We start from the raw sequence: 16,426 nt of genomic DNA on the forward strand, positions 1-16,426 counted from the left end.
ACTATTTACAGGTGTGAAAGACTTTGGTGAACTGAAGTGAAACAACTAACTCATTTGATTTATTTGGAATATCTGTAAAAATTTTGGCAAGGTGCCATTTGTATTTTGGACAAAACAGTTCTTCAGAAAACCTATAAAAAGCACTTCAATATATTTTCAAATCTCAACTCCAACATTTTTATCAACACAACACATTTCTCAAGTCAAATCCACAGTGATTTTCAAAGACTAAGATACAAAGATATAACACAATTTTTTCAAGCCAAATAACTCATAATTATTTTACAACTTTCTTGTACAACTTAAATTTACAATGCTCAAAACCAAGAACAAAATATACATACAGTGAATATACATTCTGATTACAAAATGCCACATGTGGTATACTCACTATACCCAAAATCTCTCATTGGCGATACTAGCGACCTAACTGCTTTGCCTGTCTCTCTACTGCGGCGGCAATAAAAGCTATCATTTGAGACAATGTCTCAGTGGTGCACAACATTAACCAAATACAAATTTTAAATCACAATTCATAAATCATATCAATAGTGGATACTTAAAACCATAGTTAAATTCAAGACAATAAATGTCAACAAGAATTTAAACTCCATTTGTTAATATCACAATAATTTTCAATAAGTCAGATCATGGTTGAATTCAATAGACGGTATATGTCAATAAGAGTTTAAATCAATTTCACAATCTCACAATACATAATAACACAATTCGATCAAATAATCAAGAATACAGTGTTGCCAATCTATAACACAATTTAGGCCATGACACAATTTTTCCATATATGCGTGTTGTACACCACGACAAGACATGCTCACCCCAATAATCGAAATCAATGAGGAGGAAGCTAGCTATATAATGAGAACTCATCCATACTCACCTCGGTGGGAAGTCAAAGAGGGAGGAACATAATCATACTCACCCGGACTAATAAGTCAAAGAGGGAGGAATAATCACACTCACCCCATTAATGGAGGAGGAACATATTATCGATGTCATGCCAATTGTGAGTCAAAACAATTCCAAACATTTTATTCAAATGATCCGTAAGAATCCAATAAATTTCCAAAGTTATAATTTCATTCACAAAATGGCAACACAATTCGTAATTCACTTCAATTTCCACAAAAACCATTTCTGATGCTTTTCAATCAATAAGTATCCATCAAATACCATTCAAACAATTTTTCACGATTTCAAACCATTCACAATGTTTTTCAATCAATAAGTGTCCACCAAACACATTTCCACAATTTAAAACAATGATATGCAAATAGTCAATATTTATTTCCATTGAAAATAATTCAAAAGAAACAGTTGTTGTGCACAAACCTCTGATGACTGTCCCCCTGATCTGGACTCAGTGTTTCCTTCCCTTTTCACGAGTCTTTGGTAGCGAGAAACACAATTCGAAGTGTTTGATTACTAATTTAAAGCTGTCTCTATCGATGGTGTTTGGTAAATAATGCATCGAACTCAATTATTCACTTAATCACCTAATATACCGACCCTCGTTGCGTTTTAGGTAAATTAGGTTTTAGTGTCGTTAATATGTCACATTTGATAGGGTTTTAGGTTTGGTATGTTTTACCAAAGTCATTTCCTTGCTTAGTGCATTTTAATGCAAATTCTTTGGATTAGGGACACTGGTTTGACCTAACGGACGATCTAGTTCCTCTGTTTTCGGGTCTCGGTCGAAACTACAAACTTGTAGATTTAGGTCTTATGGACCGCGGTGCAAAATTTCAGGTCAATCCGAGTTAAGTAGACCGAGTTATGGTCATTACACTCTTGCTGGTCAAATGGTACCATTTTAGGTCAATTTTAGGTCAAATTGGTCAATTCTGGTTCGGCCAGTTTTGGACCCGAACTTGTGCAAGTTGTTTGACTTGCTTATGGTCATTTCTGGGCTTTGGTGTCTTCATAAGACTTGTAGGTATGGGTCTTAACTATTCTTGGTTAAAATTTCAGGTCAATTGGACCTGGTTTGAGTGAGTTATGGCCTAAACACTCACTGCTGCCCAATTGGTCATTTTCAGGTCCTAATTGCACCTAATCGAATTGGTCATTTTTTTAGGTCACCTTGCAAGCAGAATTTTGGCATGGTTTCTCAATGAAAGTTGGCACATTTTGTGCCTAGTTTCACCTCAAATTGGTCTCATACCAATTGAGGTTACACATTTAAGGTTATAGGCTAAAATGTGTACTGCCCTCAATATGCTTTTCACACCCCATTCAAAACACATATTTACCTTGCAAAGTTTACTTCCATACCCTACCAAATCAGTTTTGGTACATTACCAAAAGCACTTTCTACTTTACATTAACATTATTTTGGGCAGATTCCAATCGGCCTCAACACACCAATATCATTCACAATTACAATTTCTAAGTACTATTACAAACACACCTAACCATTACAAATTTTACACACACTTTACAAGATCAATCTACATACATATCATCAATCCTTCTAGGTTAATATTCTGCATACATTTCCTTCAATATATACCATTACTCAAGTGTCCCCAAGCTGCCACAAACCATTCTTCAACATCAAAGTGCCGTCCATTTTACAATTTCCCATCCAAGTGCATAAATCACCACATAAACATGAAATAATTCACTAGGTTACTAATTCATCATGATCAACACCATTTCTCATCAATTATATGCACAAATATCTTATCAAAAACGTGACTCATGGCTGTCCAAAATGAAAACAACAATAACCCTTCAAACTCAAAATTTTCTTTCACCAAACTAACACCCATAACATGAACATAAACTTTAACAAAGAAATTCTCAAAAATGCAAACTTACCTTTAATTGTAACTTGCTAAACCTTCATCAAACTTCTCAAAATTAGTATCAATATCTTCCTTGTGATGTGTAGACAAAGTTTAATGAAGAACACTAAGAGGTTGGAGTTGAAAATGGAGAGTTAAGAAAGCTTGCATGAAAAATGGCTATGGAGTTTCCTTCACTCTTCAATTCGGCAATTTGAATGCAAATGAGGAAGATGACTTATTCAGCTGCATTTTAAGTGTACACATGTCCCACTATGTATTTAATTAATCCCCTTAGTGGTCCACTTAGTCACTTAATCATATAATAAAGTAATTATTCATTTATTCCACATTTAACCCATAATTTCCACTATTTATTTTAGGTACCACCAATTTAATTTTTCATTTTATTTTCTAAGTGTAATACTATTTATTTTTAATGGACATTTAGGTCAAAAGACACTTCGGGATGTCAAATGACCATAATGCCCCTGTTCGGGTGGCATTCCTGATTTTTCGGTATTACCGGGTTTTGTCTGTTTTTCGATTTCTCACTTTTCTTTGTACTAATTATTTAATTTTTCTTTGATATTTCTAATGATATTTATTCTTCAACAAGGGTCTATTTATGTCCCAAAAATGTTTTCGAGTTCCCATGATCCGAGCGATCAACGGTCCACGCCGTGACTTCCCAGTGCGGTCACCCATCGTTAGGTTTCCCGGCTCGTTTAACTTGATCACATTTCTTTGCAATCATTTTTCCTTTGTTTTTCTTGTATTTTCTTTTCTTGTATTTCATTATTTATGTCTCCTCTCTCATATCAAGGTGTGGTTCTAGGCATCCTAGCTGTCAGGAAGACCAGTCACCGGAGCAATGAGCACTCTAGAACTTAGGGGTGTTACAATTCTCCCCCCCTTAAATAAATTTCGTCCACGAAATTTTACCCAATAGTTATCTTACAATAGTCATACGTTTATTTTTTTCCTTTTTATACGATCGACTAATCTTCTTTTTCTCAAATTTGTATAAGACTTTTAACAATCTAATACAACGTTTAATTTGTTTGTATATCACCAATCTTCTCTTGCTATTGTCCTGTATAATATTTCGATTCATGTTCCTTCTTGAATGACCCTCGAGGTCATGTTAGAATCATTTATCTAGTCATTGGTCCTCTGACCATTCTAGTCCATAGTCTTCCTCACATTCGTAATATTTCTTTGTTATATCTGAACCAACTGTTCGAATTTTTACTTCCATAACTCTTTTTATCTGTCAATATTCTATAACTTACTTCCTTTTGTGCTGAACTGTAACCTTTCGATATTCTAACTTTTAATTTTTAGATCCCTAAGTAGGATTTTCAAACTTATTTCTAACAATTAAATTCTGTCCTGGCATAACTATGCCAAAACAGATGCCGTTGGCAACTATTCTCATCTAGGTGTACTATCGGTTAGTACGTAGCTCTACACAATAATCTCAAGTTAGTACTGTAATCTGCAGCTTACAGTATAAACATCAAGAACATTGCATAGTTACTACGATACATTCTAATAGATCAAACTTTGTTATCTTTTATTCTTTTTGAATTCACTGATATTCGAATCTTATTCTGATTACAATATCCATTAGCAATTTCTAATAGTAACCTCCTTGCCCTTATCAAGAGCAATTCCATTACTGCATCTTACTTTTACGTCCTCTTGCCTTACATTAAGTAGGCTCACTAATTAGCTTTATAATTTATGGTGTGTTAGAAAATACTTTTCGCCGATAAACTCTTTCAAAACTAATTTCACTTATTATCACAATCCTTATCTTAAGGGCTAATCACTAATGCGTCAAAATTTATTCCTCTGTAAACGAATAACAACAGAACATATAGTTCTAACACTAATGTAAAAATATGAAAATTCCAGTCAAGCGGTACATATATATATCTCGGTTGCTAATTGAGAAAGTACCGAGAATGATGTCAAAAGTCTCGATCTCTTTTACGTCGTATAGCGTATACTCGTTGAAGCATCACCCTGTTTTGGTGATTCACGATGAGTCGACTTCTAGGTGTACTACCCCTACCTCTACCTTTGCCTCTACTAAGCGATGGTGAACTCTTTGGGGTAGAAACTTGGGTTGATCCCTTTGGTGTAGTAAATGATCGAGAATGACACGGATTTACACAATCCCTAGCAAAATGACCAGTCTCTCCACGGTTAAAGCATGCTCCTACGGCTCTATAACATAGCCCACTATGTGGTTTACCACAAGTTTCACAAAGTCGATCGACAGCGCATTTATGGGTTTACGTTGAGTTTCTTTGATCGGATCGAGGTGGTTTACGTCCAAAAGATCTATCTCTCTGGGACTTCTTACTATCTCTGTCGTATCCCCAAAGTTTTTCCTCTTTCGGTGGGACCACTAGAACTACGTTCTGTGACTTTCCCTCTTTTTACGCCTCTCTCGATTTCTTTTTCTCGGGGCCACTTCAAATTCAATTCTTTCTAATTCTAGTGCTTGAGAAATAAGTTCGGAGAAGTTGTTATGTTTGAATCCGACCACTTGTGTCGATACTAGGCTTCAAGCCGGTTTCAAACCTCTTACATCTCTCCTCTGGTAGAAAGTAGACTTCTTGCATAATGGCTTAGGCGGGAGAATTCCCTTTCATACTCGACCAGCGATGCCCCCTGTTTGGACTTAGGAATTCTTGCGACTTACGGTCTACATAAGCATCGGGGACATATTTTTGCACGAATTCCACGAGAAGTCATTCCATGTTAGCACTGCAGTTCTATCGGTGTGGGGATGGTTTTCCACAGTCATAAGCATCCCCACAGCAAAGATCGAGTACTCAAATCTAAGCTCCTCTGTGCAATGCGGTTTCTTGAATACCCTATCCATCCTCTCTAACCATTGTTACGCCTCTAGAGGATCTCATCCCCTTGAACTCTGTAGCCCCATACTTCATCAATTTGTCATATTGTCTAGCGTAAGGCGTGGTTGTACCACCGGTGTCTGTATTGGGACTTGAGTAGGCACATTACCATCCATTTGTTGGAACATTGCGGTAGTCGATGAGCGAAGCGAGCTGCGATGCTGCGGTGGTGCTCTTGAACCACGACATTATGTAGGCATGGGGCATCCTTGCACCTTAGCCTCTATCGATTGATCGTGAGCGATTACCCTCTTCCATAGTCAATTCGAGGATTTTAGACCTCTGTACAATAATACAAGGAGATTTCCTCCCGTTAGTGCATATTTATAATATAATGTACTTTATGTATCAATCCATGATATTGAGCGGTTATCTTGTGAAGAAAGAATATTCAAGTAACAAGTGAAAGCAGAATTTAAAAACTTTGCTCGATACCACTAAAACATGTCACACCTACCCTCTGTAGGCATAACATGATCCGTAGTATACCTAATGAATTACCAACTCCGTCTCGATAATCCATTAAATACACTACAAGGGATTTTAAAAACTTTTCTTACTTCTTTTACGGTGGTGAGCACTATTTACAGTGTGAAAGACTTTGGTGAATCAAGTGAAAAAACTATCTCTTTTGATTTATTTGGAATATCTGTAATAATTTTGGCAAGGTGCCATTTGTATTTTGGACAAAACAGTTCTTCAGAAAACCTATAAAAAGCACTTCAATATATTTTCAAATCTCAACTCCAAAATTTTTATCAACACAACACATTTCTCAAGACCAAGCCACAGTGATTTTCAATGACTAAGATACACAGATATAACACAATTTTACAAGCCAAATAACTCATAATTATTTTACAACTTTCTTGTACAACTTAAATTTACAAATGCTCAAAACCAAGAACAAAATATACATACAGTGAATATACATTCTGATTACAAAATGCCACATGTGGTATACTCACTATACCCAAAAATCTCTCATTGGCGATACTAGCGACCTAACTTTCTTTGCCACTGTCTGTCTCTCTACTGCGGCGGCAATAAAAGCTATCATTTGAGACAATGTCTCGATGGTGCACAACATTAACCAAATACAAATTTTAAATCACAATTCATAAATCATATCAATAGTGGATACTTAAAACCATAGTTAAATTCAAGACAATAAATGTCAACAAGAATTTAAACTCCATTTGTTAATATCACAATAATTTTCAATAAGTCGGATCATGGTTGAATTCAATAGGCAGTATATGTCAATAAGAGTTTAAATCAATTTCACAATCTCACAATACATAATAACACAATTCGATCAAATAATGAAGAATACGATGTTGCCAATCTATAACACAATTTAGGCCATGACACAATTTTTTCCATATATGCCGTGTTGTACACCACGACAAGACATGCTCACCCCAATAATCGAAATCAATGAGGAGGAAGCTAGCTATATAATGAGAACTCATCCATACTCACCTCGGACTAGGAAGTCAAAGAGGAGGAACATAATCATACTCACCCCGGACTAATAAGTCAAAGAGGAGGAATAATCACACTCACCCCATTAATGGAGGAGGAACATATTATCGATGTCATGCCAATTGTGAGTCAAAACAATTCCAAACATTTTATTCAAATGATCGTAAGAATCCAATAAATTTCCAAAGTTATAATTTCATTCACAAAATGGCAACACAATTCGTAATTCACTTCAATTTCCACAAAACCATTTCTGATTGCTTTTCAATCAATAAGTATCCATCAAATACCATTCAAACAATTTTCTGATTTCAAACCATTCACAATGTTTTTCAATCAATAAGTGTCCACCAAACACATTTCCACAATTTAAAACAATGATATGCAAATAGTCAATATTTATTTCCATTGAAAATAATTCAAAAGAAAGCAGTTGTTGTGCACAAACCTCGATGATTGTCCCACGATCTGGACTCGATGTTTCCTTCCCTTTCTGAGTCTTTGGTAGCGAGAAACACAATTCGAAGTGTTTGATTACTAATTTAAAGCTGTCTCTATCGATGGTGTTTGGTAAATAATGCACTGAACTCAATTATTCACTTAATCACCTAATATACCGACCCTCGTTGCGTTTTAGGTAAATTAGGTTTTAGTGTCGTTAATATGTCACATTTGATAGGGTTTTAGGTTTGGTATGTTTTACCAAAGTCATTTCCTTGCTTAGTGCATTTTAATGCAAATTGTTGGATTCCGGGACACTGGTTTGACCTAACCGGACGATCTAGTTCCCTCGGTTTTCGGGTCTCGGTCGAAACTACAAACTTGTAGATTTAGGTCTTATGGACCGCGGTGCAAAATTTCAGGTCAATCCGAGTTAAGTAGACCGAGTTATGGTCATTACACTCTTGCTGGTCAAATGGTACCATTTTAGGTCAATTTTAGGTCAAATTGGTCAATTCTGGTTCGGCCAGTTTTTGGACCCGAACTTGTGCAAGTTGTTTGACTTGCTTATGGTCATTTCTGGGCTTTGGTGTCTTCATAAGACTTGTAGGTATGGGTCTTAACTATTCTTGGTTAAAATTTCAGGTCAATTGGACCTGGTTTGAGTGAGTTATGGCCTAAACACTCACTGCTGCCCAATTGGTCATTTTCAGGTCCTAATTGCACCTAATCAGATTGGTCATTTTTAGGTCACCTTGCAAGCAGAATTTTGGCATGGTTTCTCAATGAAAGTTGGCACATTTTGTGCCTAGTTTCACCTCAAATTGGTCTCATACCAATTGAGGTTACACATTTAAGGTTATAGGCTAAAATGTGTACTGCCCTCAATATGCTTTTCACACCCCATTCAAAACACATATTTACCTTGCAAAGTTTACTTCCATACCCTACCAAATCAGTTTTGGTACATTACCAAAAGCACTTTCTACTTTACATTAACATTATTTTGGGCAGATTCAATCGGCCTCAACACACCAATATCATTCACAATTACAATTTCTAAGTACTATTACAAACACACCTAACCATTACAAATTTTACACACACTTTACAAGATCAATCTACATACATATCATCAATCCTTCTAGGTTAATATTCTGCATACATTTCCTTCAATATATACCATTACTCAAGTGTCCCCAAGCTGCCACAAACCATTCTTCAACATCAAAGTGCCGTCCATTTTACAATTTCCCATCCAAGTGCATAAATCACCACATAAACATGAAATAATTCACTAGGTTACTAATTCATCATGATCAACACCATTTCTCATCAATTATATGCACAAATATCTTATCAAAAACGTGACTCATGGCTGTCCAAAATGAAAACAACAATAACCCTTCAAACTCAAAATTTTCTTTCACCAAACTAACACCCATAACATGAACATAAACTTTAACAAAGAAATTCTCAAAAATGCAAACTTACCTTTAATTGTAACTTGCTAAACCTTCATCAAACTTCTCAAAATTAGTATCAATATCTTCCTTGTGATGTGTAGACAAAGTTTAATGAAGAACACTAAGAGGTTGGAGTTGAAAATGGAGAGTTAAGAAAGCTTGCATGAAAAATGGCTATGGAGTTTCCTTCACTCTTCAATTCGGCAATTTGAATGCAAATGAGGAAGATGACTTATTCAGCTGCATTTTAAGTGTACACATGTCCCACTATGTATTTAATTAATCCCTTAGTGGTCCACTTAGTCACTTAATCATATAATAAAGTAATTATTCATTTATTCCACATTTAACCCATAATTTCCACTATTTATTTTAGGTACCACCAATTTAATTTTTCATTTTATTTTCTAAGTGTAATACTATTTATTTTTAATGGACATTTAGGTCAAAAGACACTTGGGGATGTCAAATGACCATAATGCCTGTTAGGGTGGCATTCTGATTTTTCGGTATTCTGGGTTTTGTCTGTTAATCGATTTCTCACTTTTCTTTGTACTAATTATTTAATTTTTCTGTGATATTTCTAATGAGATTTATTCTACAACAAGGGTCTATTTATGTCCCAAAAATGTATTCCAGGGTTCCCATGATCCGAGGGCGATCAACGGTCCGCCGTGACTTCAGTCTGATCACCCATCGCTAGGTTTCCCGGCTCGTTTAACTTGATCACATTTCTTTGCAATCATTTTTCCTTTGTTTTTCTTGTACTTTCTTTTCTTTTATTTCATTATTTATGTCTCCTCTCTCATAACAAGGTGTGGTTCTAGGCATCCTAGCTGTCCGGACAAGACCAGTCACCGAGCAATGAGCACTACCGAACTTAGGGTTGTTACAATTCTCCCCCCCTTAAATAAATTTCGTCCACGAAATTTTACCCAATAGTTATCTTACAATAGTCATACGTTTATTTTTTTCCTTTTTATACGATCGACTAATCTTCTTTTTCTCAAATTTGTATAAGACTTTTAACAATCTAATACAACGTTTAATTTGTTTGTATATCACCAATCTTCTCTTGCTATTGTCCTGTATAATATTTCGATTCATGTTCCTTCTTGAATGACCCTCGAGGTCATGTTAGAATCATTTATCTAGTCATTGGTCCTCTGACCATTCTAGTCCATACTCTTCCTCACATTCGTAATATTTCTTTGTTATATCTGAACCAACTGATCGAATTTTTACTTCCATAACTCTTTTTATCTGTCAATAGTAAATAACATACTTCCTTTTGTGCTTTGGCAGTAACCTTTCGATATTCTAACTAATAATTTTTATATCCATAAGAATGATTATCAAACTAATTTATAACAATTAAATTACGTCTGCATAACTATGCCAAAGCAGATCTTGCGTTGGCAACTATTCTCATCTAGGTGTACTATCGGTTAGTGCGTAGCTCTACACAATAATCTCAAGTTAGTCTTTATGTCTGCGACTACGGTATAAACATCAAGAACATTGCATAGTTACTACGATACATTCTAATAGATCAAACTTTGTTATCTTTTATTCTTTTTGAATTCACTGATATTCGAATCTTATTCTGATTACAATATCCATTAGCAATTTCTAATAGTAACCTCCTTGCCCTTATCAAGAGCAATTCCATTACTGCATCTTACTTTTACGTCCTCTTGCCTTACATTAAGTAGGCTCACTAATTAGCTTTATAATTTATGGTGTGTTAGAAAATACTTTTCGCCGATAAACTCTTTCAAAACTAATTTCACTTATTATCACAATCCTTATCTTAAGGGCTAATCACTAATGCGTCAAAATTTATTCCTCTGTAAACGAATAACAACAGAACATATAGTTCTAACACTAATGTAAAAATATGAAAATTCCAGGTCAAACAGTACATATATATATCTCAGTTGCTAATTGAGAAAGTACCAGCAATGATGTCAAAAGTCTCAGTCTCTTTTACAGTATAGCGTATACTCGTTGAAGCATCACCTGTTTTGGCTGATTCACGATGAGTCTGACTTCTAGGTGTACTACCCCTACCTCTACCTTTGCCTCTACTAACTGATGGTGAACTCTTTGGGGTAGAAACTTGGGTTGATCCCTTTGGTGTAGTAAATGATCCAGAATGACCTGGATTTACACAATCCCTAGCAAAATGACCAGTCTCTCCACAGTTAAAGCATGCTCCTACGGCTCTATAACATAGCCCACTATGTGGTTTACCACAAGTTTCACAAAGTCGATCTGACAGCGCATTTATGGGTTTCTGTTGAGTTTGCTGATCGGATCGAGGTGGTTTCTGTCCAAAAGATCTATCTCTACCGGACTTCTTACTATCTCTGTCGTATCCCCCAAAGTTTTTCCTCTTTCCAGTAGGACCACTAGAACTCTGTTCTGCTGACTTTCCCTCTTTTTCTGCCCTCTCTGATTTCTTTTTCTCAGGGGCCACTTCAAATTCAATTCTTTCTAATTCTAGTGCTTGAGAAATAAGTTCAGAGAAGTTGTTATGTTTGAATCCGACCACTTGTAATCTGATACTAGGCTTCAAGCCAGTTTCAAACCTCTTACATCTCTCCCTGCTGGTAGAAAGTAGACTTACTGCATAATGGCTTAGGCGGGAGAATTCCCTTTCATACTCGACCACCGATCGCTTTGTTTGGACTTAGGAATTCTTGCGACCACGGTCTACATAAGCATCGGGGACATATTTTTGCTGAATTCACGAGGAAGTCATTCCATGTTAGCACTGCAGTTCTATCGATCGTGGGGATGGTTTTCCACCGATCATAAGCATCCCCCTGTAGCAAAGATACTTAGTACTCAAATATAAGCTCATCTGTTCAATGCAGTTTCTTGAATAACCTATCAATCATCTCTAACCATTGTTATGCCTCTAGAGGATCTACTGTCCCCTTGAACTCTGTAGCCCCATACTTCATCAATTTGTCATATTGTCTAGCAGAAGACTGTGGTTGTACCACCGGTGTCTGTATTGGGACTTGAGTAGGCACATTACCATCCATTTGTTGGAACATTGCAGCCGTCTGATGAGCGAACTGAGCAGAGAACTGCGGTACTGCAGGGGCTGGTGCTACTGAACCACTGACATTATGTAGGCATGGGGCATCCCCTTGCACCTTAGCCTCTATCGATTGATCGACTGAACGATTACCCTCTTCCATAGTCAATTCGAGGATTTTAGACCTCCTGTACAATAATACAAGGAGATTTCCTCCCGTTAGTGCATATTTATAATGTAATGTACTGTATGTATCAAACCATGATATTGAGCAGTTGTACTGTGAAGAAAGAATATTCAAGTAACAAGTGAAAACAGAATTTAAAAACTTTGCTCTGATACCACTAAAACATGTCACACCCTACCCCTCTGTAAGGCATAACATGATCCCGTAGTATACCTAATGAATTACCAACTCCGTCTACTGATAATCCATTAAATACACTACAAGGGATTTTAAAAACTTTTCTTACTTCTTTTACAGTGGTGAGCACTATTTACAGTGTGAAAGACTTTGGTGAATCAAGTGAAACAACTAACTCATTTGATTTATTTGGAATATCTGTAAAAATTTTGGCAAGGTGCCATTTGTATTTTGGACAAAGCAGTTCTTGAGAAAACCTATAAAAGCACTTCAATATATTTTCAAATCTCAACTCCAACATTTTTATCAACACAACACATTTCTCAAGTCAAATCCAGTGATTTTCAAAGACTAAGATACAAAGATATAACACAATTTTACAAGCCAAATAACTCATAATTATTTTACAACTTTCTTGTACAACTTAAATTTACAACTGCTCAAAACCAAGAACAAAATATACATACAGTGAATATACATTACTGATTACAAAATGCCACATGTGGTATACTCACTATACCCAAAAATCTCTCATTGGCGATACTAGCGACCTAACTTTCTTTGCCTGTCTCTCTACTGCGGCGGCAATAAAAGCTATCATTGAGACAATGTCTCGATGGTGCACAACATTAACCAAATACAAATTTTAAATCACAATTCATAAATCATATCAATAGTGGATACTTAAAACCATAGTTAAATTCAAGACAATAAATGTCAACAAGAATTTAAACTCCATTTGTTAATATCACAATAATTTTCAATAAGTCAGATCATGGTTGAATTCAATAGACAGTATATGTCAATAAGAGTTTAAATCAATTTCACAATCTCACAATACATAATAACACAATTCGATCAAATAATCAAGAATACAATGTTGCCAATCTATAACACAATTTAGGCCATGACACAATTTTTCCATATATGCCGTGTTGTACACCACGACAAGACATGCTCACCCCAATAATCGAAATCAATGAGGGAGGAAGCTAGCTATATAATGAGAACTCATCCATACTCACCTCAGACTAGGAAGTCAAAGAGGGAGGAACATAATCATACTCACCCCAGACTGATAAGTCAAAGAGGGAGGAATAATCACACTCACCCCATTAATGGAGGAGGAACATATTATCAGTGTCATGCCAATTGTGAGTCAAAACAATTCCAAACATTTTATTCAAATGATCCGTAAGAATCCAATAAATTTCCAAAGTTATAATTTCATTCACAAAATGGCAACACAATTCGTAATTCACTTCAATTTCCACAAAACCATTTACAATGCTTTTCAATCAATAAGTATCCATCAAATACCATTCAAACAATTTTTCACATTTTCAAACCATTCACAATGTTTTTCAATCAATAAGTGTCCACCAAACACATTTCCACAATTTAAAACAATGATATGCAAATAGTCAATATTTATTTCCATTGAAAATAATTCAAAAGAAAGCAGTTGTTGTGCACAAACCTCGATGACTGTCCCACGATCCGACTCGGTGTTTCCTTCCTTTTCCTGAGTCTTTGGTAATCGAGAAACACAATTGAAGTGTTTCAAGACTAATTTAAACTATCTCTATCGATGGTGTTTGGTAAATAATGCACCGAACTCAATTATTCACTTAATCACCTAATATACCGACCCTCGTTGCGTTTTAGGTAAATTAGGTTTTAGTGTCGTTAATATGTCACATTTGATAGGGTTTTAGGTTTGGTATGTTTTACCAAAGTCATTTCCTTGCTTAGTGCATTTTAAAGCAAATTCTTTGGATTCCGACACTGGTTTGACCTAACCGGACGATCTAGTTCCCTCGGTTTTCGGTCTCTGTCGAAACTACAAACTTGTAGATTTAGGTCTTATGGACCGCGGTGCAAAATTTCAGGTCAATCCGAGTTAAGTAGACCGAGTTATGGTCATTACACTCTTGCTGGTCAAATGGTACCATTTTAGGTCAATTTTAGGTCAAATTGGTCAATTCTGGTTCGGCCAGTTTTTGGACCCGAACTTGTGCAAGTTGTTTGACTTGCTTATGGTCATTTCTGGGCTTTGGTGTCTTCATAAGACTTGTAGGTATGGGTCTTAACTATTCTTGGTTAAAATTTCAGGTCAATTGGACCTGGTTTGAGTGAGTTATGGCCTAAACACTCACTGCTGCCCAATTGGTCATTTTTCAGGTCCTAATTGCACCTAATCCGAATTGGTCATTTTTTAGGTCACCTTGCAAGCAGAATTTTGGCATGGTTTCTCAATGAAAGTTGGCACATTTTGTGCCTAGTTTCACCTCAAATTGGTCTCATACCAATTGAGGTTACACATTTAAGGTTATAGGCTAAAATGTGTACTGCCCTCAATATGCTTTTCACACCCCATTCAAAACACATATTTACCTTGCAAAGTTTACTTCCATACCCTACCAAATCAGTTTTGGTACATTACCAAAAGCACTTTCTACTTTACATTAACATTATTTTGGGCAGATTCCAATCAGCCTCAACACACCAATATCATTCACAATTACAATTTCTAAGTACTATTACAAACACACCTAACCATTACAAATTTTACACACACTTTACAAGATCAATCTACATACATATCATCAATCCTTCTAGGTTAATATTCTGCATACATTTCCTTCAATATATACCATTACTCAAGTGTCCCCAAGCTGCCACAAACCATTCTTCAACATCAAAGTGCCGTCCATTTTACAATTTCCCATCCAAGTGCATAAATCACCACATAAACATGAAATAATTCACTAGGTTACTAATTCATCATGATCAACACCATTTCTCATCAATTATATGCACAAATATCTTATCAAAAACGTGACTCATGGCTGTCCAAAATGAAAACAACAATAACCCTTTAAACTCAAAATTTTCTTTCACCAAACTAACACCCATAACATGAACATAAACTTTAACAAAGAAATTCTCAAAAATGCAAACTTACCTTTAATTGTAACTTGCTAAACCTTCATCAAACTTCTCAAAATTAGTATCAATATCTTCCTTGTGATGTGTAGACAAAGTTTAATGAAGAACACTAAGAAGTTGGAGTTGAAAATGGAGAGTTAAGAAAGCTTGCATGAAAAATGGCTATGGAGTTTCCTTCACTCTTCAATTCGGCAATTTGAATGCAAATGAGGAAGATGACTTATTCAGCTGCATTTTAAGTGTACACATGTCCCACTATGTATTTAATTAATCCCCTTAGTGGTCCACTTAGTCACTTAATCATATAATAAAGTAATTATTCATTTATTCCACATTTAACCCATAATTTCCACTATTTATTTTAGGTACCACCAATTTAATTTTTCATTTTATTTTCTAAGTGTAATACTATTTATTTTTAATGGACATTTAGGTCAAAAGACACTTCGTGATGTCAAATGACCATAATGCCCCTGTTCGGGTGGCATTCCTGATTTTTCGGTATTACCGGGTTTTGTCTGTTTTTCGATTTCTCACTTTTCTTTGTACTAATTATTTAATTTTTCTTTGATATTTCTAATGATATTTATTCTTCAACAAGGGTCTATTTATGTCCCAAAAATGTTTTCCAGGGTTCCCCGCAGTCCAGGGCCAATCAACGGTCCACGCCGTGACTTCCCAGTGCGGTCACCCATCGTTAGGTTTCCCGGCTCGTTTAACTTGATCACATTTCTTTGCAATCATTTTTCCTTTGTTTTTCTTGTATTTTCTTTTCTTGTATTTCATTATTTATGTCTCCTCTCTCATATCAAGGTGTGGTTCTAGGCATCCTAGCTGTCCGGACAGCACTGGTCACCGGAACAGCAGAACGCACTACCGAACTTAGGGGTGTTACAAAAATATTGAATTATGAAGAAATA

This window comes from Hevea brasiliensis, chromosome 2 (assembly GCF_030052815.1).
Source record: "Hevea brasiliensis isolate MT/VB/25A 57/8 chromosome 2, ASM3005281v1, whole genome shotgun sequence".
Taxonomy (NCBI): Eukaryota; Viridiplantae; Streptophyta; class Magnoliopsida; order Malpighiales; family Euphorbiaceae; genus Hevea; species Hevea brasiliensis.